Source organism: Pristiophorus japonicus, chromosome 4 (assembly GCF_044704955.1).
Source record: "Pristiophorus japonicus isolate sPriJap1 chromosome 4, sPriJap1.hap1, whole genome shotgun sequence".
Taxonomy (NCBI): domain Eukaryota; kingdom Metazoa; phylum Chordata; class Chondrichthyes; family Pristiophoridae; genus Pristiophorus; species Pristiophorus japonicus.
In genome coordinates, this window is record NC_091980.1 from 315,623,332 (window position 1) to 315,647,945 (window position 24,614).

Genomic DNA, 24,614 nt, shown 5'->3' on the forward strand with positions numbered 1-24,614 from the left:
TAATGCCCTTACCCAACCAAAATCTATCAATCTCAGTTTTGACATTTTCAATTGAACCCCCCCCAGCCTCAACAGTGTTTTGGGGGAGAGAGTTCCAGATTTGCACTACCTTTTGTGTGAAGAAGTGCTGATTGTTGATGTGCCTCTTAGTCCATCACAGTGGGAAAGTGTCCTTTACAGCTCTTTGGTCTCTATCTGCTGCCTCCCTGGCTTTGAGCTCACACTCACTTTATTCAAACTTGTGGGCTTTCCTAGAATCCTTGGTCCTATTGCAGGGCGATGGGACTATTGGCATAGCTTGCCCCCCCTGTTGCGTGGGAGGATGCCGCAGCAGGAATCGAGAGAAGGGCAGGAGGTGTGACAGGAGGTGGCCACAGGTTGATGGTTTGGCGACCACGCTTTGCACAGATTAGCTCTTGAATAACCGCGGGCTCAGCTTTGGCTAGAAGCACAAGTATTGAAGGCAATAGAACAATCAACGTTTAAAAAAATTCATTCATGGAGATCTGGTTGTCGCCAGCATTTATTGCCCACGAGAAGATGGTGGTGAGCCGCCTTCTTGAACAGCTGCAGTCCATGTTATGAAGGTACTCCCACAGTGAGTATACTTCTTTGTAGCAGTTCGGTACATTTCAGAGGGCAGTTAAGAGTCAACCACATTGCTGTGGGTCTGGAGTCACCTATCAGCCAGACCAGGTAAGGACGGCAGATTTTCTTCCCTAAAGGACATTAGTGAACCAGATGGGTTTTTATAACAGTAGTTTCATGATCACCATTAGCTTTTTATTCCAGATTTAATTTAATTGATTTTAAATTCCCAAGCTGCCATTTGAACTCATACTTCTAGTTCATTAGTGCAGGCCTCTGGATTACTAGTTCAGTAACATTACCACTATGCTACTGTCCCCTGGGATTCAACCAGGCAAGGCATCACAGCTGACCCTAAATCCATCTGCACGTGCATGTTGGACTGCTTGTTCTTTTTCATTTAGTTGCTTTAAACGCCAGATTACACACACACAGTAGTAATGCAGGATCAGGTCGATATTGAAACCTCATACTATCCACAACCAGTATGAGTGCACAGTCTTTTCATACTACACAACCCAGTATGAGAGTTGCTGAGACACCACACTATCCATGATTCCAGTGTGTGCTAGCTAAACAGTGTTGCTTTACATTACTTATACTACATGTTGATCACTCCATACCATGCATACTACCAACAAATCATGGTACATCAAAGGTACATACAAATGCCAACAGAATAACAACATAAACTAAACATCCAGGCACTCAACTCTCCGAATTCCTGCAATAAACTTTTGCCATCCATTTTATTACTATAACAGACAGGTGATCAATTTGACACATGCCCAGATATGGCTGAATGACTCTTACACATCCCACGATTATCTTTCCCCTGAAGACATCCTTTCCACAAAATCCTCAGCCAATTTACCACCCATGCTCAGCAGAAAACTGTTTGAACATTTAACCCAGCATGTGCTAGTCTCAACTGCGCAGACGAATAGCGAGGTATTCGGGTATTGTGGACTTTCGCTCCCACAGTGCACACATGCACACTTTCCAACAAGGGTTAACAATCAGGATCGGGACCTCAGGCTCAAATGCTTCCGTCCCTAATCCTCCTAATACTGAGGCCAATTGTTACACCCTGGCTCATGCCTGGCTGAGATCAGAGCACTCACAGGCCAGGGGACCCAGCCCAGATTTATTCTAGACCACTTATCATGCGACGTTTGTGACTTTTGCTAAACATATATACAACACTGGTTAGGACTCAGCTGGAGTATTGTGCCCAATTCTGGACACCACACTTTAGGAAAGATGTAAAGACGTTAGAGAGGGTGCAGAAGAGATTTACTCGAATGGTACCAGGGATGAGGGACTTCAGTTCCGTGGATAGACTGGAGAAGCTGGGGTTGTTCTCTTTGGAGCAGAGAAGAGTGAGAGGAGATTTGATAGAGGTGTTCAAAATCATGAGGGGTCTCGACAGAGTAGATAGAGAGAAACATAGAAACATAGAAAATAGGTGCAGGAGTAGGCCAATCGGCCCTTCGAGCCTGCACCACCATTCAATGAGTTCATGGCTGAACATGCAACTTCAGTACCACATTCCTGCTTTCTCGCCATACCCCTTGATCCCCCTAGTAGTAAGAACTACATCTAACTCCTTTTTGAATATATTTAGTGAATTGGCCTCAACAACTTTCTATGGTAGAGAATTCCACAGGTTCACCACTCTCTGGGTGAAGAAGTTTCTCCTCATCTCGGTCCTAAATGGCTTACCCCTTATCCTTAGACTGTGACCCCTGGTTCTGGACTTCCCCAACATCGGGAACATTCTTCCTGCATCTAACCTGTCTAAACCCGTCAGAATTTTAAACGTTTCTATGAGGTCCCCTCTCATTCTTCTGAACTCCAGTGAATACAAGCCCAGTTGATCCAGTCTTTCTTGATAGGTCAGTCCCACCATCCCGGGAATCAGTCTGGTGAACCTTCGCTGCACTCCCTCAATAGCAAGAATGTCCTTCCTCAAGTTAGGAGACCAAAACTGTACACAATACTCCAGGTGTGGCCTCACCAAGGCCCTGAACAACTGTAGCAACACCTCCCTGCCCCTGTACTCAAATCCCCTCGCTATGAAGGCCAACATGCCATTTGCTTTCTTAACCGCCTGCTATACCTGCATGCCAACCTTCAATAACTGATGTACCATGACACCCAGGTCTCGTTGCATCTCCCCTTTTCCTAATCTGTCACCATTCAGATAATAGTCTGTCTCTCTGTTTTTACCACCAAAGTGGATAACCTCACATTTATCCACATTATACTTCATCTGCCATGCATTTGCCCACTCACCTAACCTATCCAAGTCACTCTGCAGCCTCATAGCATCCTCCTCGCAGCTCACACTGCCACCCAACTTCGTGTCATCCGCAAATTTGGAGATACTACATTTAATCCCCTCGTCTAAATCATTAATGTACAATGTTATCAGCTGGGGCCCCAGCACAGAACCTTGCGGTACCCCACTAGTCACTGCCTGCCATTCTGAAAAGTACCCATTTACTCCTACTCTTTACTTCCTGTCTGACAACCAGTTCTCAATCCATGTCAGCACACTAACCCCAATCCCATGTGCTTTAAATTTGCACACTAATCTCTTGTGTGGGACCTTGTCGAAAGCTTTCTGAAAGTCCAAATACACCACATCAACTGGTTCGCCCTTGTCCACTCTACTGGAAACATCCTCAAAAAATTCCAGAAGATTTGTCAAGCATGATTTCCCTTTCACAAATCCATGCTGACTTGGACCTATCATGTCACCTCTTTCCAAATGCACTGCTATGACATCCTTAATAATTGATTCCATCATTTTACCCACTAACGATGTCAGGCTGACCGGTCTATAATTCCCTGTTTTCTCTCTCCCTCCTTTTTTAAAAAGTGGGGTTACGTTGGCTACCCTCCACTCGATAGGAACTGATCCAGAGTCTATGGAATGTTGGAAAATGACTGTCAATGCAACCGCTATTTCCAAGGCCACCTCCTTAAGTACTCTGGGATGCAGACCATCAGGCCCTGGGGATTTATCGGCCTTCAATCCCATCAATTTCCCCAACACAATTTCCCGACTAATAAGGATTTCCCTCAGTTCCTCCTTCTTACTAGACCCTCTGACCCCTTTTATATCCGGAAGGTTGTTAGTATCCTCCTTAGTGAATACCGAACCAAAGGACTTGTTCAATTGGTCTGCCATTTCCTTGTTCCCAGTTATGACTTCCCCTGATTCTGACTGCAGGGGACCTACATTTGTCTTTATTAACCTTCTCTCTTTACATATCTATAGAAGCTTTTGCAGTCTGTCTTAATGTTCCCTGCAAGCTTCCTCTCGTACTCCATTTTCCCTGCCCTAATCAAACCCTTTGTCCTCCTCTGCTGAGTTCTAAATTTCTCCCAGTCCCTGGGTTCGCTGCTATTTCTGGCCAATTTGTATGCCATTTCCTTGGCTTTAATACTATCCCTGATTTCCCTTGATAGCCACGGTTGAGCCACCTTCCCTTTTTTATTTTTATGCCAGACAGGGATGTACTGTTTCCATTGGCGGAAAGGTGGAGCACCAGAGGACACAGATTTAAGGTGATTGGCAAAAGAATCAAAGGCGATGTAAGAAAAAACTTTTTACGGATAGAGAACTGGTTGGCAGACAGGAAGCAGAGAGTCGCGATAAACGGGTCCTTTTCAGAATGGCAGGCAGTGACCAGTGGGGTGCTGCAGGGCTCAGTGCTGGGACCCCAGCTATTTACAATATACATCAATGATTTGGATGAAGGAATTGAGTATAATATCTCCAAGTTTGCAGATGACACTGGGTGGCTGTGTGAGCTGCGAGGAGGATGCTAAGAGGCTGCAGGGTGACTTGGACAGGTTAGGTGAGTGGGCAAATGCATGGCAGATGCAGTATAATGTGGATAACTGTGAGGTTATCCACTTTGGTGGCAAAAACAGGAAGACAGAATGATATCTGAATGGTGACAGATTAGGAAAAGGGGAGGTGCAACGAGACCTGGGTGTCATGGTACATCAGTCATTGAAAGTTGGCATGCAGGTACAGCAGGTGGTGAAGAAGGCAAATGGTATGTTGGCCTTCATAGCTAGAGGATTTGAGTATTGGAGCAGGGAGGTCTTACTGCAGTTGTTACAGGGCCTTGGTGAGGCCACACCTAGAATATTGTGTTCGGTTTTGGTCCCCTAATCTGAGGAAGGACGTTCTTGCTATTGAGGGAGTACAGCAAAGGTTCACCAGATTGATTCCCAGGATGGCAGGACTGACATATGAAGAGAGACTGGATCAACTGGGCTTGTATCCACTGGAGTTTAGAAGAATGAGAGGGGCTCTCATAGAAACATATAAAATTCTGATGGGATTGGACAGGTTAGAGGCAGAAAGAATGTTCCCGTTGCTGGGGAGTTCCAGAACCAGGGGTCACAGTCTAAGAATAAGGGGTAAGCCATTTAGGACCGAGATGAGGAGAAACTTCTTTACTCAGAGAGTGGTTAACCTGTGGAATTCTGTATCGTAGAAAGTTGTTGAGGCCAGTTCGTTGGATATATTCAAAAGGGAGTTAGATATGACCCTTACGGCCAAACGGATCAAGGGGTATAGAGAGAAAGCAGGAAAGGGGTACTGAGGTTGAATGATCAGCCAAGATCATATTGAATGGCGGTGTAGGCTCGAAGGACCGAATGGCCTGCTCCTGCACCTAATTTCTATGTTTCTATGTTTAAGGATTGGGATCTGGAATGCGCTGCCTGAAAGGGTGGTGGAGGCAGACTCAATCTTATCTTTCAAAAGGGAGTTGGATAAGTATCTAAAGAGAGAAATATTGCAGGGCTACAGGTAAAGGGCGGGTGAGTGGGATTTTCTGAGAGTCGGCACGGGTTCGACGGGCCAAATGGCCTTCTGCCGTGCTGTCGTCACTTTATGATTCTGTCTTTGGTGGGGGGGCTTGAACCCACGACTTTCTGACTCAGAGGCGAGTATACTGCCCACTGAGCCACAGAGAAGCTGGAGTTGTTCCTCTTAGAGCAGAGAAGGTTAAGGGGAGATTTAATAGAGATGTTAAAAATCATGAAAGGTTTTGATAGAGCAAATAAAGGGAAACTGTTTCCAGTGGCAGAGGGGTCAGTATCCAGAGGACATAGATTTAAGGTGATTGGCCAAAGAATCAGAGACGACATGAGGAAAGTTTTTTTTATGCAGCGAGTTGTTGTGATCGGGAATGTGCTGCCTGAAAGGGCGGTGGGAGCAGATTCAATAGTAGCTTTCAAAAGGAAATTGGATAAATACTTGAAAAGGAAAAAAACATTGTAGGGCTATGGGGGAAAGAGAAGGGAGTGGGACTAATTGGATCGCTCTTTCAAAGAACCGGTACAGGCACGATGGGCCGAATGGCCTCCTTCTGTGCTGGATCATTCTTTGATTCATAAATGAGATATTTATGTTGATTCGGGAACATTCAGCACCCGACGACAGGGAGAGAACTGGAGCGCTGCTGACAACTGCTTGAGATTCTGGTGAGTTGCAGGCGTTTTAACCACCAGCCACTGAGAGTTGAATATCTCTGCTCACAACAAAAGCCCGGAGGGGTGAAATTTGCCCTGTGTGGAACACTGGCCACTCCTTTCAGGAAATGTGGGCAAGGTAAGAGGTGGGGGGAGGGGAGGGAATCACGGAGAGCATGTCCGTGATTTGCCAAAACCCACGGCTGGTAGACAAGGCCCCCAGCTGGTAGTGCTAATTTGGAGAAATGCCCCAGAAGTATCTCCTCCTCCTCCGCCTCTCCCATACACGGTCACTGGTTGTGTTGGGGATGTTGGGGATGTTGGGGAGTGAACAGTTACGGTTCGGAATGTGCCGTGATTCACCTCCATTGTTTGTGGCTGGCCAAAAGGATCGATGAGAAGTTTAATATTTACCGAAAGTTATTGAACTTCAAAATAATTCCTCACTCCTTCATGTGCTTGTCTGTAAAATAACTTGAATTGATTGGGTGGAATTGTAATATATTAACAGCACAAACACCAGCACACTGATATCTAATTCCACTGGGATTTTTTTAACAAATCTTTATAACCCAGTGTATAGAATCCCAATAGACCCAACCTCTTCCCATTCACTCCCATTGTATAGAATATCAATGGACCAAACCCCACCCCATTCACTCCCATTGCATAGAATCCCAATGGACCGAACCCCATCCCATTCACTCCCATTGTATAGAATCCCAATGGACCGAACCCCATCCCATTCACTCCCATTGTATAGAATCCCAATGGACCGAACCCCATCCCATTCACTCCCATTGTATAGAGTCCCAATGGACCAAACCCCATCCTAATCACTCCCATTGTATAGAATCCCAATGGACCCAACCCCTTCCCATTCACTCCCATTGTATAGGATACCAATGTATCAAATCCACTTCCCATTCACACCAAGGATTAAACATTCTCACTTTGTTGTTCTTTCTGCAAACTGCTTTTAGTAAAATAGTAGTTGTCCCACTGCCAGATTCCACCTCGGTTGCAGGTTCCAGTAGATTGGTTGAGCCTTTCTTGTACCTCCATCGAGCAACATCGGGCATTGAGTGTCGGCTAGGCATTCAGCCGTGGCAGTACTTACAGTTCTGCCAATCCTGCCCTCACCCAATGTCCATATCCAGCAAGGAGCATGTGCTCGGGCCCTGCTACCCACCCCTAGCCCAGGGACCCCAACATCCAATGCCCATATCCAGCAAGGAGCACGTGCTCGGGCCCTGCTACCCACCCCTAGCCCAGGGACCCCAACATCCAATGCCCATATCCAGCAAGGAGCACGTGCTCGGGCCCTGCTACCCACCCCTAGCCCAGGGACCCCAACACCCAATGCCCATATCTAGCAAGGAGCACGTGCTCGGGCCCTGCTACCCACCCCTAGCCCAGGGACCCCAACATCCAATGCCCATATCTAGCAAGGAGCACGTGCTCGGGCCCTGCTACCCACCCCTAGCCCAGGGACCCCAACATCCAATGCCCATATCTAGCAAGGAGCACGTGCTCGGGCCCTGCTACCCACCCCTAGCCCAGGGACCCCAACATCCAATGCCCATATCCAGCAAGGAGCACGTGCTCGGGCCCTGCTACCCGCCCCTAGCCCAGGGACCCCAACATCCAATGCCCATATCTAGCAAGGAGCACGTGCTCGGGCCCTGCTACCCGCCCCTAGCCCAGGGACCCCAACATCCAATGCCCATATCTAGCAAGGAGCACGTGCTCGGGCCCTGCTACCCACCCCTAGCCCAGGGACCCCAACACCCAATGCCCATATCCAGCAAGGAGCACGTGCTCGGGCCATACTACCCACCCCTAGCCCAGGGACCCCAACATCCAATGCCCATATCCAGCAAGGAGCACGTGCTCGGGCCATACTACCCACCCCTAGCACGGGGTTCCCATTATCGAATTGCAGCACCCCAACCGCTCCAGCTAAGCTCAACTAACTCAGCCCAGACTGGGGAAAAGGAAAGATTTGCATTTATATAGCCCCTTTACCCACCACCGGATGTCCCAAAGCACTTCAGCCAATTTTTGAAGTGTCATCACTGTTGTAATGTAAGAAACCCGGCAGCCAATTTGCGCACAGCAAGCTCCCACAAATAGCAATGTGATATTGACCAGATAGTCTGTTTAAGTGATGTGAAGTGAGGGATAAATATTGGCCAGGACACCGGGGAGCACTGTCCTGCTCATCTTTGAAATATAGGTTGAACCTCCCTTAACCGGTACCCTCGGGACTTGGTCTGTGCCGAATGAGGGACTTTGCTGGATGAGGTGAGGTCATTGGCCGAAGGGAGGGGGGGGGGAGGTCACATGGGGTAGGGGGCGGGGGGGTGAAGGTCACCCGAGGTCGATGGGGGGGGGGGGGTGAAGGTCAGCGGCCCGAGCGGGCCCAGTGGGCCCCGAAGTTGTGCTCCTCAACCTTGAGCCTAATTAATAAATTAGCATCCACAACCAGCTCCCTTTCTTGGGCCCGTTAAGCTGAAGAGAAAAGTATCGGTCATGAACCTTTCCCCATCCGTTACCCTGGACCCTGCCTGGCTATGACACCGCCCTTTCTTGTCTTTATCCCACTGAACACACACACACGTTATTTGTAAAGGAACAGAAATGTGACAGGCAAACAGCTTTCTGGTTTCTTTTTCCACATTGGAACAGTAATATAAATGAAATTATGCTGCGTTACTTCGTACAGTAAAAGAAACAGCCACTTAAATTCCCAAGTATAGCTGCGCTGTAGAGTCACACAAAGGTATCCCATTGAGACATGTTTCTGTCACCCCACTCAGCATGATTTCGGACTTTTTGCGCTCACTCTGTAAACACTCTGATCACACTCCTCTGCTCCTGCTGAGCAAATCCTCCACCCAACTGAACAGGTCTTTGGCTAATGCCCCCTCCCCCACCACCTTAGCATGTCTCCATGTTACTGCTGCATTGTGCACGTGCGCCACCCGGCGGCCGGGAATGGTCCCGGACGAGGGATGGTGCCGGATAAGGGAGCCCCGAATAACAGAGGTTCAATCTGTAGTGCCATAGGATATTTTCGTCCACCTGAGAGAGCAGACGGGGCCTCGGTTTAACGTCTCATCCGAATGACGTCACCTCTGACAGTGCAGCGCTCCCTCAGCACTGCACTGGGAGTGTCAGCCTAGATTTTTGTGCTTAAGTCTCTTGAACCCACAACCTTCTGACTCAGAGGCAAAGGTGCTACGTAGGGAAGATGTTTTCACTTGTGAGAAAAACCTAAAACAAAAATAGAGGCCACAAAAATAAGATAGTCACTAATATTGCCCATCTCCACCCTTGCCTCAGCTCAGTTGAATATTCCTGCTCTCAATAAAAACCCGGAGGGGTGAAATTTGCCCTGTGTGGAACACTGGCCACTCCTTTCAGGAAATGTGAGCAAGGTACGAGGTAGGGGGAGGGGAGGGAATCGTGGAGAGCATGTCCGTGATTTGCCAAAACCCACGGCTGGTAGATAAGGCCCCGAGCTGGTAGTGCTAATTTGGAGAAATGCCCCAGAAGTATCTCCTCCTCCTCCGCCTCTCCCATACACGGTCACTGGTTGTGTTGGGGATGTTGGGGAGTGAAGAGTTACGGTTCGGAATGTGCTGTGATTCACCTCCATTGTTTGTGGCTGGTCAAAAGGATCGATGAGAAGTTTAATAATTACTGAAAGTTATTGAACTTCAAAATGTGTTTGTCTGTAAAACAACTTGAGTTGATTAGGTGGAACTGTCATATATTAACAGCACGAACACCAGGATATCTAATTCCACTGGGATAATTTAACAATTCTTTATAACCCATTGTATAGAATCCTAATGGACCCAACCTCTTCCCATTCACTCCCATTGTACAGAATCCCAATGAACCAAATCCCTTCCCATACACTCCCAGTGTACAGAATCCCAATGGACCCAAACCCCTTCCCATTCACTCCCAGTGTACAGAATCCCAATGGACCCAAATCCCTTCCCATTCATTCCCAGTGTATAGAATCCCAATGGACCAATCCCCTTCCCATTCACTCCCAGTGTACAGAATTCCAATGGACCAATCCCCTTCCCATTCACTCCCAGTGTATAGAATCCCAATGGACCAATCTCCTTCCCATTCACTCCCAGTGTACAGAATCCCAATGGATCCAAACCCCTTCTTGGGCCCTGCTACCCACCCCGAGCTCGGGGACCCCCAACATCCAATTGCAACACCCCAACCGCTCCAGCTAAGCTCAGCTAACTCAGCCCAGACTGGGGAAAAGGAGAGACTTGCATTTATATAGCCCCTTTACCCACCACCGGAGGTAAATTAGAGTTAGGCCATTCTGGAGTGAAATCAGGAATCACTTTGCCACACAAAGGGCAGAGGAACTCTGGAACAATCTCCCCCAAAAGGCTGTGGATGCTGGGGGCCACTTGGAGCTTTCAAGCCTGATATTTGATGGATGTTTGTTAGGCAAGAGTATTAAGGGATATGGAGCGAAGGCAGGGAAATGGAACTGAAGTACAAATCTGTCATTGTCCAATTGAATGGTGGAGCAGGCTCGAGGGGCTGAATGGTATCCTGTTCCTAATGTTGCTACTAAGAAGGACCGCACTGGTTTCCCATGGGTGTTCTTCTCACCTGCACAGAGGAAGGTGGATAGGAAGGACCTATTTACCTTCGCAGAGAGGTCAACAAACAGGGGGAGTAGATTTAAAGTGATTGGTACGAGGTTCAGAGGGGATTTGAGGGGGAGTTTTTTCAACCTGTGGATGGTGGGGGTCTGGAACTCACGGCCTGAAAGGGTGGTAGAGGCAGAAACCCTCACCACATTTAAAAAGTATCTGGATATGCACTTGAAGTGCCGTAACGTACAGGGCTATGGACCAAGAGCTGGAAAGTGGGATTAGGCCGGATAGCTCTTTGCCGGCCGGTGCGGACACGATGGGCTGAAATAGCCTCCTTCTGTGCTGTAAATTTCTATGATCCTAAGAGCAGGTTAGAATCAGGATCTTTGGGAAGAGAGTGAGTCACAGGGGCAGCTTTAATTGAGTGTCACAAGGATAATCCATTGCAGGGGCCTTCCCAGTGTAACTCCTATTCTTGTGCAGCAGGAGTCATTGAATAGCCCCGAGGATCAGGACCCATGGCTGATCTCCCTCTCACCAACCCAGTGGTTCTGAGGCGCACCGTGGTGCTTAACTGCTGCCTTAGTTGTGATGGACTAATTCAGCACAGACCTGGGGTGGATCTGAATGAGGAAACTGAGACATGAAATAGAATGGTACAGCACAGAAGGAGGCCATTTGGCTCATCGGGCCTGTGCCGGCTCTTCGAGAAAAAGAAGGACTTGCATTTATATAGCGCCTTTCACGACCTCAGGAAGTCCCAAAGCGCTCCCACTTTTGAAAATGTAGTCACTGTTGTAATGTGGGAAACGTGTCAGCCATTTTGCATGCTGCCACAAACAGCAACGTGGTAATGACCAAATAATCTGTTTTAGTGATGTTGATTGAGGGATAAATGTTGTCCAGGATACTGGGGAGAACTCCTCTGCTCTTCTTCGAAATAGTGCTGTGGTATCTCTTACATCCAACTGAGAGAGCAGACGGAGCCTCGGTTTAACATCTCATCCGAAAGGCGTCACCTCTGACAGTGCAAGCACTCCCTCAGTGCTGCCCCTCCGACAGTGCAGCACTCCCTCAGTACTGCCCCTCCGACAATGCGGCGCTCCCTCAGTACTGCCCCTGCGACAACACGGCACTCCCTCAGTACTGCCCCTCCGACAGTACAACGCTCCCTCAGTACTGCCCCTCCAACAGTGCAGCGCTCCCTCAGTGCTGCCCCTCCGACAGTGCAGCGCTCCCTCAGTGCTGCCCCTCCGACAGTGCAGCGCTCCCTCAGTACTGCCCCTCCGACAGTGCAGCGCTCCCTCAGCACTGCCCCTCCGACAGTGCAGCACTCCCTCAGCACTGCACTAGAGTGTCAGCCTAGATTTATGCGCTGAAGTCCCCGGAGTGGGACCTGAACCCACAACCTCTGACTCAAAGGTGAGAGTGCTGCCCACTGAGCCATAGTTGTCACTATCTAATAAAGAGCTATCCGATTAGTCTTACTCCTGTGTGGTGAGTGTTGCGAGCTCGGGGGGGGGGGGGGAACGAGTGACTTTGGGCCTGTGGTTCCCGAAGTTCTCCCCCACTGAGGTTTCCTCGGCTCCCGCCTGGGTCTGTTGTAGTCTCATTGATGGAGATTGATCGCTGTGGTTGGTCAACAACTCCATTATCGTATCATGTGACTACCAGGATGGTGGAAGGCGAATGAGATGGTCAGTGGGCTTCTCCCGTCTAACAATTCCTATATTCCTAGTGGATTTAAAAATGAAGTGGGGGGCCGATTTACACGGAATTAAAAAAGAATAATTGGTTTGAACTGATGGGTGGCTTTGTATCATTGTGCCGGAGATGGGTATAAAAATGCGTCACTTCCCGCTTGAGGTGTGATCTCTCACACTGTTAATCACACTTTAAGTACTATTTCAGTGCAGTGTGGTTGGTGACTGTTGCAGACATCACTGAACAGTGTTGGTCCGAGGTGGTCGTTTAGCAGAGGCTGATCTGTCTTGTGAGGCCCGAGATCTGGAACATGGAAATTTCCTTTTGCATTCTTTACCTCGGGATTTGTTTATTTGGAGCCAACACACTTGGACGTTTAGTGAATAAAATCGCTTGGGCGGTGAAATAAATAACTTACAACAGTCGCAAGTGGAGAGTTTCGGTGAAATGACCACTGAGGATCAGTCTGCAAGTGTTAAATATGTGAATCTGGTGACTAGCTTCTTCCAGTATCACCAGGGTAAGTCTGTCCCCTTGTAACCTGTCACCGAGGAGGGCCTGTTTGTGTCTAAGTTGTTATCTGTGTGTCTTCCTGTGCTGTTAGGATAAACTTGGCAAATTCACTGGAGAGCATCTCCGAGATTCTGTAGCACTAGTTCGCGGCCCCCTTTGAATTAATCCAACTGTCTCTGTTAGCTCTGGGTACCTCGCCCCCTCTCTCCAAGCCCCTTGAGTTGAAGAGCCCAGTCTCTATCACATTCTCTGACCTGCTGCTCCAATTCTGCCTTTTCCCTGCTGCACGGAGCATGCTTTCAGTCAAAAAATGACAGGGACAAAAGGGCAATGCGAGAAAAGAGGTTTGATGGCCAGACCTTCCAGGTAATCTTCCACAGGTGGCACTTTCAAGAACACTCGTGATGGGTCACGTGTGTGTGAGTGTGCGAGTGAGTGTGTGTAGTGAGTGAGTGTGTGTGCGAGTATGCGCGAGTGATTATGTGTGAGTGAGTGAGTGTGTGTGTATGAGTGAGTGAGTGTGCGTGCGAGTGAGTGTGTGTGTGTGAATGTGTGTGCGAGTGAGTGTGTGTGAGTGAGTGAGTTTGCGTGCGAGTGAGTGTGTGCGAGTGAATGTGAGTAAGTGAGTGTGTGTGTGGGTGTGTGTGTGTGAGTGAGTGAGTGTGTGCGAGTGAGTGTGCGAGTGTGAGTGTGTGAGTGCGTGTGTGTGTGAGAGAGTGAGTGTGAGTGTGTGAGTGAGTGTGCAAATATGTGAGTGAGTGTGTGCGAGTGAGTGTGCGAGTGTGAGTGTGTGCAAGTGTGCGTGAGTGAGTGTGGGAGTGAGTATGTCTGAGTGAGTGTGTGTGCACGTGATTGTGTGTATGACTGAGTGTCTCCGTGTCCAGACAGGCAGGTAATAAATTGTTACTGCAATGAGCTCATTGTGGTGTAAGGATTAATTCTGCTTTCATAACTCTGCACATGTCATGTGTTACAGCTGAACACGAGCAAGTTCAGAATCGCACCTTTACAAACTGGGTTAATGCACAGCTGGCAAAGGTAAGAGAGAAAGTACGGGGGCCCATGTCTGTCGCATTGCTATAGCGCCTTTCACAACCTCAGGACTTCCCAAAGCGCTTTACAGCCACTGAAGTACTTTTGAAGTGTAGTCGCTGTTGTAATGTGGGAAATGCGGCAGCTAAATTGTGCACAGCAAGCTCCCACAAACAGCAATGACATAGATGACCAGATAATCTGTTTTAGTGGTGTTGGTTGACTGATCAATATTGGCCAGGACACCGGGGAGAACTCCCCTGCTTCTCTTCGAAACAGTGCCGTGGGATCTTTTATACGTCCACGAAGGTTTAACACCTCATCTGAAGGATGGCACAATGACAGTGCACTGAGTACTGCACTGAGAATGTCGGCCTAGATTTTGTACTCGAGTCTCTGGAGTGGGCCTTGAACCCACGGCCTTCTGACTCAGGTGAAAGCGCGACCCACTGAGCCACGGCTGACATGTAGACGGAAGTTGGGTAGCCACGGGACACGAGTCGGAGTAACGTCCTGCTTTTGTATTCCGACAGCACAAGACCCCGTCTGTTGTCCACGACTTGTACCAGGATCTCCGGGACGGACGCAGGCTCCTGGATCTACTGGAGGTTCTCTCAGGAAAGCGGCTGGTGAGAAAGAGACAATAGTGATGCACTAACCCGTGGATAGTTTTAATCAGCCCGCTGCCCCAGTGTCACAACACTGAGACCGAAAAAAAGGCCCACTCGATCCTAGGGTCGACAATTCTGGTTGGATGCATTCCTGGAGGCTTGATCGCGTGACCTCCCGTCTCCAACCACCTCTCCCAATCAGTCAGCCTTTTCTCCCCCAACTAGTTAGTGATCACATGTTTAGTTATAACTATCAGGAAAGATTGGACAAGCTGCTGCTCTTTTTGGTAGAAATGAGGAGGCTGAGAGGCGATAGAGGTGTGTAAGACTATGAAAGAGTTTGATAGGGTAAACGTAGAGAAGATATTTCTGCTTGTGGGGGAGACCAGAACTAGGGGCCAACAACGTAAGATAGTCACTGATAAATCCAATAGGGAATTCAGGAGAAATCTCTTTACTCGGCGTTATATTCAACAGTATTATTGTTGTGTATCTGTAAGGCATGCACTCCCATGTTCCGCCACCAGGGAGCTCATCCCCTGAAGTTCCGAGGGATCCCAGCATCCCTTGGGAGCACTGTATATAAGCCGGCCCCTAAGGCCTGTTACTCACTCTGGAGTGTCTTAATAAAGACTGAGGTCACTGTTACTTTAACCTCCCTGTGTGCAGCCTCATCTGTGTTAGGAACACAATAACTGGCGACGAGAATATGAATCCAACGCAAAGATGCAGAAAACTGTAGACATCCTGGAGAAGTTCTTGGAGGGTGAGGACTGGGAAGCCTATGTCGAACGGCTAGACCAGTACTTTGTAGCCAACGAGCTGGACGGAGAAGGAAGCGCTGCAAAAAGGAGAGCAGTCCTCCTCATAGTCTGCGGGGCACCGACCTACAGCCTCATGAAGAATCTTCTGGCTCAGGTGCAACCCACAGATAAGTTATATGAGGAGCTGTGTACACTGGTTCAGGAGCATCTTAGCCCGAGGGAGAGCGTGCTGATGGCGAGGTATCGGTTCTACACGTGCCAGCGATCTGAAGGTCAGGAAGTGGCGAGCTACGTCGCCGAGCTAAGGCGACTTGCAGGACAATGTGAGCTTGATGTCTACCTGGAGCAGATGCTCAGAGACTTTTTTGTACTGGGCATTGGCCACGAGACCATCCTATGAAAACTTTTGACTGTAGAGACACCGACCCTCAGTAAGGCCATTGCGATAGCTCAGGTGTTTATGTCCACCAGTGATAACAGAAAACAAATCTCTCAGCACACAAGTGCTAGCAATGTTCATAAATTAACTGGAACTGTGTTTGCAAGCAGAAATGTACAGGGCAGAACCCACGAGTCTGCAACTGCCAGCAGGCCTCAGGTGACCCAGATGACTCAGAGTCCCCAACAAAGGATGAATGCAAGGCAATTCACACCTTGCTGGCGTTGTGGAGGCTTCCTTTCAACCTATTCATGTCGCTTCAAAGGGTATGTTTGCAAGAGCTGTGGAACAATGGGGCACCTCCAACGAGCTTGCAAACACGCTGCAAGCTCTGCAAAACCTGCTAACCACCACGTGGCAGAGGAAGATCGGTCCATGATGGATCAAAGCAATTTCGAGCCTCAGAGAGAGGAGGCAGATGCTGAAGTACACGGGGTGCACACATTTTCAACGAAATGTCCACCTATAATGCTAAACGTAAAATTGAATGGCTTACCCGTAACCATGGAACTGGACACTGGCACGAGCCAATCCATCATGAGTAGAAAGATGTTTAAGAGACTGTGGTGCAACAAGGCATTCAGACCAGCCCTGAGCCCCATCCACATGAAACTGAGAACGTACACCAAAGACCTTATCACTGTCCTGGGCAGCGCCATGGTCAAGATCACCTACAAGGGTACGGTGCATGAACTGCCACTCTGGATTGTCCCGGGCGATGGCCCGACACTGCTTGGAAGGAGCTGGCTGGGCAAAATCCGCTGGAACAGGGATGACATCCGAGCGCTATCACATGTCGATAAGACCTCATTTACCCAGGTTCTTAACAAATTTCCTTCGCTTTTTGAGCCAGGCATGGGAAACTTTACCGGGGCGAAGGTCCCAGAGGCACGACCCATTCACCACAAGGCGCGAGCGGTACCTTACACGATGAGGGAGAGAGTGGAAATCGAGCTGGACAGGCTGCAACACGAGGGCATCATCTCCCCAGTGGAATTCAGCGAGTGGGCCAGCCCGATTGTTCCAGTACTCAAAAGTGATGGCATGGTCAGGATTTCCGGCGATTATAAAGTAAGTATTAATCGTTTCTCGCTACAGGACCAATACTCGCTACCTAAGGGAGACGACCTATTTGCGACGCTGGCAGGAGGCAAGACGTTCACCAAGCTTCACCTGACTTCGGCCTACATGACACAGGAGCTGGAGGAGTCTTCGAAGGACCTCACATGCATCAACACGCACAAGGGACTGATCATCTACAACAGATGCCCGTTTGGAATTCGGTCGGCTGCAGCGATCTTCCAGAGAAACATGGAGAGCCTACTCAAGTCGGTACCACACACGGTGGTTTTTCAGGACGACATATTGGTCACGGGTCGGGACACCATCGAGCACCTACAAAACCTGGAGGAGGGCCTCCAGCGACTGGATCGCGTAGGGCTGTGGCTGAAGAGGTCGAAATGCGTCTTCATGGCAACAGAAGTTGAGTTTTTGGGGAGAAAGATCGCGGCGGACAGCATTCGGCCCACAGACACCAAGACAGAGGTTATCATGAACGCACCCAGGCCACAGAACGTCACGGAGCTGCGGTCGTTCCTGGGACTCCTCAACTATTTTGGTAACTTCCTACCAGGGTTAAGCACCCTCTTAGAGCCCCTACATGTGTTATTGCGCAAAGGTGAGAACTGGATATGGGGAAAAAACCAAGTAATTGCTTTTGAGAAAGCCAGAAACATTTTATGCTCCAACAAGCTGCTTGTATTGTATAACCCGTGTAAAAGACTTGTGCTAGCATGTGATGCGTCGTCGTACGGAGTCGGGTGTGTATTACAACAAGCTAACGTTGCGGGGAAGTTGCAACCTGTCGCCTATGCTTCCAGGAGCTTGTCTAAGGCCGAGAGGACCTACAGCATGATTGAGAAAGAGGCATTAGCGTGTGTGTTCGGGGTAAAGAAAATGCAACAGTACCTGTTTGGCCTCAAATTTGAGCTGGAAACCGATCACAAGCCCCTCACATCCCTGTTCACTGAAAACAAGGGGATAAATACTAATGCCTCAGCCTGCATACAAAGGTGGGCACTCGCGTTATCAGCGTATAACTATACCATCCGCCACAGGCCAGGCACCGAGAACTGTGCGGATGCTCTCAGTCGGCTACCATTGCCCACCACGGGGGTGGAAATGGCGCAGCCTGCAAACTTGTTGATGGTCATGGAAGCATTTGAAAATGATAAATCGCCTGTCATGGCCCGCCAGATTAAGACTTGGACCAGCCAAGATCCTCTGCTGTCCCGAGTAAAAAAAACTGTGTATTGTATCCCCGTTGAAATGCAAGAGCCAATCAAGCCTTTCCAGCGGCGAAAGGACAAGCTGTCCATTCAGGCAGACTGCCTGTTGTGGGGTAACCGTGTAGTGCTACCCAAAAAGGGCAGGGAGACGTTCATCTCGGATCTCCACAGCACACACCCGGGTATAGTAATGATGAAAGCGATAGCCAGATCCCATGTGTGGTGGCCCGGTATCGACTCTGACTTAGAGTCCTGTGTACGGCAATGCAGCGTGTGTGCTCAGTTGAGCAACGCACCCAGAGAGGCACCACTAAGTTTGTGGTCCTGACCCTCCAGACCATGGTCAAGGATCCATGTCGACTATGCGGGCCCGTTTCTCGGTAAAATGTTCCTGGTGGTGGTGGATGCTTTTTCAAAATGGATTGAATGTGAAATAATGTCGGGAAGCACCGCCACCGCCACCATTGAAAGCCTGAGGGCCATGTTTGCCACCCACGGCCTGCCTGACATACTGGTCAGTGACAACGGGCCATGTTTCACCAGTGCCGAATTTAAAGAATTCATGACCTGCAATGGGATCAAACATGTCACCTCGGCCCCGTTTAAACCAGCCTCCAATGGGCAGGCAGAGCGGGCAGTACAAACAATCAAACAGAGCCTTAAACGAGTCACAGAAGGCTCACTCCGAACCCGCCTGTCCCGAGTACTGCTCAGCTACCGCACGAGACCCCACTCGCTCACAGGGGTGTCCCCGGCTGAGCTACTCATGAAAAGGACACTTAAAAGCAGACTCTCGCTGGTTCACCCCAACCTGCATGATCAGGTGGAGAGCAGGCGGCAGCAACAAAATGTAAACGATGGTCGCGCCACTGTGTCACGGGAAATTGATCTGAATGACCCTGTGTCTGTGCTAAACTATGGACATGGTCCCAAGTGGATCGTGGGCACGGTGATAGCTAAAGAAGGGAATAGGGTGTTTGTAGTCAAACTAGACAATGGACAAATTTTCAGAAAGCACCTGGACCAAACGAGGCTGCGGTTCACAGACTGCCCTGAACAACCCACAGCAGACACCACCTTTTTCGAGCCCACAACACGCACCCAAAGGATCAACGACACCACACCGGACCAGGAAATCGAACCCATCACGCCCAACAACCCAGCAAGGCCAGGCTCACCCAGCAGCCCTGCAGGGCCAACAACACGACAGCCCAGTGAGAGCACAACCAACACACCAGAACAGACATTTGTACCGAGGCGGTCCACCAGGGAAAGAAAGGCTCCCGACCGCCTCACCTTGTAAATAGTTTTCACTTTGACTTTGGCGGGGGGGAGTGATGTTGTGTATCTGTAAAGCATGCAGTCCCATGTTCTGCCACCAGGGAGCTCATCCCCTGAAGTCCCAAGGGATCCCAGCATCCCTTGGGAGCACTGTATATAAGCCGGCCCCTAAGGCCTGTTCCTCACTCTGGAGTGTCTTAATAAAGACTGAGATCACTGTTACTTTAATCTCCCTGTGTGCAGCCTCATCTGTGTTAGGAACAGAATAATTACTATTAGGCAGCCCCTCGTATCGAGAATGACCAGCTTCCACACCAAAAATATATGAGTTCACAGGTGTTTCAATGAGAGACCTGACAATCTAGGTCCAGAACTACAAGTTGAAGGGTGGAAGATGCCTGTGGGTGGATTTTTTAACGTGGGGTGGCCGTTGCACACCAGCCACCACACGGGGTTGACAGAGCTAGGTCTTGGTCCAGTGGCAAGAGTTAACCAGGACAACTGGAGACCTGCTCTGCTGTGCTGACCTGGTGCGCACGCATGCTCCTACTATCCACAGATCGCAGTGTGGGCTGGCCCGTGCTGCCCCTGGGCCCTCGCCTCTCCTGGGCCTCGGTATATCTCGGGGAACAGAATCACAAATCACTAAAGGCAAGGCAAAAAACAAAAAGGGCCACTGAATGTAAAGGCCTGCAGGAGGGGTCAAAACTAAAAATCATGGTTTAAAAACTAGTATTAAAACACTCTACCTAAACGCACGCAGCATTCGAAATAAAGTAAATGAGTTGACGGCACAAATCATTACAAATGGGTTTGATTTGGTGGCCATTACAGAAACGTGGTTGCAGGGTGGCCAAGACTGGGAATTAAACATACAGGGGTATCTGACAATTCGGAAAGACAGACAAGAAGGGAAAGGAGGTGGGGTAGCTCTGTTAATAAAGGATGATATCAGGGCAGTTGTGAGAGACGACATTGGTTCTAATGAACAAAATGTTGAATCATTGTGGGTGGAGATTAGAGATAGTAAGGGGAAAAAGTCACTGGTGGGCGTAGTTTATAGGCCCCATAATAATAACTTCATGGTGGGGCGGGCAATAATCAAGGGAATAATGGAGGCATGTGAAAAGGAACGGCAGTAATCATGGGGGATTTTAACCTACATATCGATTGGTCAAATCAAATCGCACGGGGTAGCCTGGAGGAGGAATTCATAGAATGCATACAGGATTGTTTCTTAGAACAGTATGTTACAGAACCTACAAGGAGGCAAGCTATCTTAGATCTGGTCCTGTGTAATGAGACAGGAATAATAAACGATCTCCTAGTAAAAGATCCTCTCGGAATGAGTGATCACAGTATGGTTGAATTTGTAATACAGATTGAGGGTGAGGAAGTAGTGTCTCAAACGAGCATACTATGCTTAAACAAAGGGGACTACAGTGGGATGAGGGCAGAGTTGGCTAAAGTAGACTGGGAACACAGACTAAACAGTGGCACAATTGAGGAACAGTGGAGGACTTTTAAGGAGCTCTTTCATAGTGCTCAACAAAAATATATTCCAGTGAAAAAGAAGGGTGGTAAGAGAAGGGATAACCAGCCGTGGATAACCAAGGAAATAAAGGAGAGTATCAAATTAAAAACCAATGCATATAAGGTGGCCAAGGTTAGTGGGAAAATAGAAGATTGGGAAAATTTTAAACGACAGCAAAGAATTTCTAAGAAAGCAATAAAGAAAGGAAAGATAGATTACGAAGATAAACTTGCGCAAAACATAAAAACGGTTAGTAAAAGCTTTTACAGATATATAAAACGGAAAAGAGTGACTAAAGTAAATGTTGGTCCCTTAGAAGATGAGAAGGGGGATTTAATAATGGGAAATGTGGAAATGGCTGAGACCTTAAACAATTATTTTGCTTCGGTCTTCACAGTGGAAGACACAGAAACCATGCCAAAAATTGCTGGTCACAGGAATGTGGGAAGGGAGGATCTTGAGACAATCACTATCACTAGGGGGGTAGTGCGGGACAGGCTAATGGGACTCAAGGTAGACAAGTCCCCTGGTCCTGATGAAATGCATCCCAGGGTATTAAAAGAGATGGCGGAAGTTATAGCAGATGTATTCGTTATAATCTACCAAAATTCTCTGCACTCTGGGGAGGTACCAGCGGATTGGAAAGCAGCTAAGTAACGCCTCTGTTTAAAAAAGGGGGCAGACAAAAGGCAGGTAACTATAGGCCGTTTAGTTTAACATCTGTAGTGGGGACAATGCTTGAAACTATCATTAAGGAAGAAATAGCAGGACATCTAGATAGGAATAGTGCAATCAAGCAGACGCAGCATGGATTCATGAAGGGGAAATCATGTTTAACTAATTTATTGGAATTCTTTGAGGATATAACGAGCATGGTGGATAGAGGTGTACCAATGGATGTAGTCTATTTAGATTTCCAAAAGGCATTCGATAAGGTGCCACACAAAAGGTTACTGCAGAAGATAAAGGTACGTGCAGTCAGTGGAAATGAATTATAATGGATAGAGAATTGGCTGGCTAACAGAAAGCAGAGAGTCGGGATAAATGGGTCCTTTTCGGGTTGGAAATCGGTGGTTAGTGGTGTGCCACAGGGATCGGTGCTGGGACCACAACTGTTTACAATATACATAGATGACCTGGAAGAGGGGACAGAGTGTAGTGTAACAACATTTTCAGATGACACAAAGATTAGTGGGAAAGCGGGTTGTGTAGAGGACACAGAGAGGCTGCAAAGAGATTTAGATAGGTTAAGCGAATGGGCTAAGGTTTGGCAGATGGAATACAATGTCGGAAAGTGTGAGGTCATCCACCTTGGGAAAAAAAACAGTAAAAGGGAATATTATTTGAATGGGGAGAAATTACAACATGGTGAGGTGCAGAGGGACCTGGGAGTCCTTGTGCATGAAACCCAAAAAGTTAGTTTGCAGGTGCAGCAGGTAATCAGGAAAGCGAATTGAATGTTGGCCTTCATTGTGAGAGGGATGGAGTACAAAAGCAGGGAGGTCCTTCTGCAACTGTATAGGCTATTGGTGAGGCCGCACCTGGAGTACTGCGTGCAGTTTTGGTCACCTTACTTAAGGAAGGATATACTGGCTTTGGAGGGGGTACAGAGACGATTCACTAGGCTGATTCCGGAGATGAGGGGTTACCTTATGATGATAGATTGAGTAGACTGGGTCTTTACTCATTGGAGTTCAGAAGGATGAGGGGTGATCTTATAGAAACATTTAAAATAATGAAAAGGATAGAGGCAGAGAGGTTGTTTCCAATGGAGACTAGAACTAGGGGGCACAGCCTCAAAATACGGGGGAGCCAATTTAAAACCGAGTTGAGAAGGAATTTCTTCTCCCAGAGGGTTGTGAATCTGTGAAATTCTCTGCCCAAGGAAGCAGTTGAGGCTAGCTCATTGAATGTATTCAAGTCACAGATAGATAGATTTTTAACCAATAAGGGAATTAAGGGTTATGGGGAGCGGGCAGGTAAGTGGAGCTGAGTCCACGGCCAGATCAGCCATGATCTTGTTGAATGGCGGAGCAGGCTTGAGGGGCTAGATGGCCTATCTTATGTTCTTATGTAAAAGCAGCGAAGCAGGTTAATAAAGCTACAGAGAGACACTGGGGTTCATTTCTAGAGGGATAGAATTGTAAAGCAGAGAAGTTATGTTAAACTTGTATCGAACCTTGGTTAGACCACACTTGGAGCACTGTGAACAGTTCTGGTCTCCATATTATAAATAGGATATGGAGGCACTGGAGAAAGTGCAAAACTGATTTACAAGGAGGATACCAGAACTGAGAGGTTATAACCATCAGCAAAGACTATACAGGCTGGGACTCTTTACTCTAGAAAAGCAAAGGTTGAGGGGTGACCTGATAGAGGTCTTTAAAACTATGAAAGGGTTTGACAGATTAGATGTAGAGAAGATGTTTCCACTTGTGGCAGGAGACCAAAACTAGAGGCCATAAATATAAGATAGTCATTCATAAATCCAATGGGGAATTCAGGAGAAAACCTCTTTACCCAGAGAGTGGTGAGAATGTGGAACTCTACCACAGGGAGTGGTTGAGGCGAATAGCACAGATGTATTTAAGGGCAGGCTAGATAAACACATGAGGGAGAAGGGAATAGAAGGATATGCTGGGAGGGTGAGATGAAGTAGTGTGGGAGGAGGCTCGTATGGGGATGAATGAGTGTTCAACGAAAATGGAAAATGCACTGAAAGTGGAGAGGGAGACGGGAAGCCTGGGCTGTCTGGGACCAGTGAAGGAGAAAGTGCTGGAGATGTTGTGAGCTGCGATGCGAGAGCAGTAATGTGTCCGTGCTCTCTACCCTGGTAGGCCCACGAGAAAGGACGTTCCAACCCCATTCACTGGAGGAGCAACATCGGAACCGCCCTGAAATTTTTAAGGAAGAAATCGGTCAGTTATTTTCTTTGACTTTATTTTGACGCACTTTTTGTCGGAGTTACGGTGGGACTGTTTGGTAACTGCTGCCTTGATATTGCAGATAAAGTTGGTGAACATCAATGTCCCGGACATTGTGGAGGGGAAGCCAACCATCATCCTGGGGCTGATCTGGTCCATTATATTGCATTTCCACGTATGTATTTCACCCGCTCCTCAGGGACTGAGGAAGGCTCCGTCTGTAAATACTCCCACCACCTACTGCAGCTGTGTAGGGTCACCAACTCTGGTTCGACATGTTCATGGAGGTTTGATCACCTGACATTTGATCATGTGACTAGGATTGCCAATTCTGTTTTCCTTAAGATTTAATCACATGACTTTCCACCGCCAACCGCTCCGCCCCCACACTCCCGCCAAAAAGGAACAATTCACTCCCGTCTGGTACTGTACACCCCGTGTGTCTCAGTGTCCCCTGTACATGTACAGCACACAGGGGGTAAAGGGGAACGATTCACTTCCGTCTGGTACTGTACACCCCGTGTGTGTCAGTGTCCCCTGTACATGTACAGCACACACAGTAGGTAAAGGAGAACGATTCACTTCCGTCTGGTACTGTACACCCCATGTGTGTCAGTGTCCCCTGTACATGTACAGCACACACAGGGGGTAAAGGAGAACGATTCACTTCCGTCTGGTACTGTACACCCCGTGTGTGTCTCAGTGTCCCCTGTACATGTACAGCACACACAGGGGGTAAAGGAGAACGATTCACTTCCGTCTGGTACTGTACACCCCGTGTG

The 24,614-nt window shown here is 48.4% G+C and overlaps 1 long non-coding RNA gene across 1 annotated transcript; it reads left to right on the top strand.

Moving 5' to 3' along the window:
* The first annotated feature begins 13,949 nt into the window (after positions 1–13,949).
* Positions 13,950–23,821, top strand: LOC139262416 (uncharacterized). The gene is made up of 3 exons (XR_011592969.1): positions 13,950–13,997; positions 14,525–14,620; positions 23,746–23,821. It is a non-coding gene; the product is annotated as an uncharacterized lncRNA (long non-coding RNA).
* Positions 23,822–24,614: the final 793 nt, after the last annotated feature.